The sequence below is a fragment of the Calidris pugnax genome, unplaced genomic scaffold (genome assembly GCF_001431845.1).
Source record: "Calidris pugnax isolate Ruff unplaced genomic scaffold, ASM143184v1 scaffold95, whole genome shotgun sequence".
Lineage (NCBI taxonomy): Eukaryota > Metazoa > Chordata > Aves > Charadriiformes > Scolopacidae > Calidris > Calidris pugnax.
In genome coordinates, this window is record NW_015090885.1 from 9740262 (window position 1) to 9741094 (window position 833).

The 833-nt window shown below is 77.3% G+C and overlaps 1 protein-coding gene across 1 annotated transcript in view; it reads left to right on the forward strand.

The window, feature by feature from the left end:
- The first annotated feature begins 498 nt into the window (after positions 1 to 498).
- Positions 499 to 833, forward strand: part of CGGBP1 (CGG triplet repeat binding protein 1) — a 7709-nt gene continuing 7374 nt past the window's right edge. Inside the window, exon 1 of the mRNA XM_014947351.1 lies at positions 499 to 625. The gene's annotated coding sequence lies outside the window, so the exon portion shown is untranslated. The remainder of the gene's footprint in view (positions 626 to 833) is intronic.

Genomic DNA, 833 nt, shown 5'->3' on the forward strand with positions numbered 1-833 from the left:
GCCCCCGCCCCGCCACGCCGGAAGGGGCCAGCCCCTCCCCGCCGCCTCACGTCCGGCCCCGCCCACCCGCCGCCCTCCGAGTGGGCCAGCCGCCCTGCCCATCAACGAGAGGGGCTCTCCGGGTGACCCCTGACCTCTGGCTCCTCCCTTCCACCCGGGCGCCCTCCGATTTGAGCAAAAGTCTCTTCGTTACTTTGTTCCCGCCTTGCCATTGGTTGCTCCTCCCGTCCGTCACGCCGCCCTCCGCAGCCTCCTGCCGACGACTGGCCGAAGCCCCCGTCCGCTAGACGCCGCCGTCGCCCTCGCGAGCTCCGACTGGCCCGAGCGCGCCTCCATCACGCCGCTTACGCCCGCCCCCCATCTCCAATTGGGCGAAAGCGCCGCCCGTCTCCTCGCGCCCGGGCCGGGGGCAACCAATCGCAGAAGGGTTCCTCCCGCTCGGCCGTTCTGCGGCGGCGGGCGGGAGCGGCGGTTGCTAGGCGGGTTGCTAGGACCCGCCTTCCGCGGCCGCCAGGGTGGGTCGGTCCGTCTGGCTGCGGCGCTGGCGGCGCGGCGGCCCTCGGCACGGCGGCGGCGCGGAGGAGAAGCGGCAGCGGGGCGCGGGGAGGCTGAGCGGCCGGAGCGGGTAACGGCGCCCGGCAGGGGGCGGGCGGGGCGGCCGGTGTTGGTGCTGCCCCCTCGGCGGGGCCCGCCCGGGGCCGCGCTCCACCGCCTGTGGGGACCGGTCGGCGAGGGGAGGGGAGAGAAGGGAAGGGAAGGGGGCGGCGGCGCCTCCCGGCTCAGCCGTGGAAACACCCGCCGCGGCGGGCGGGGGAAGCGGCGGGGGGGGGGCG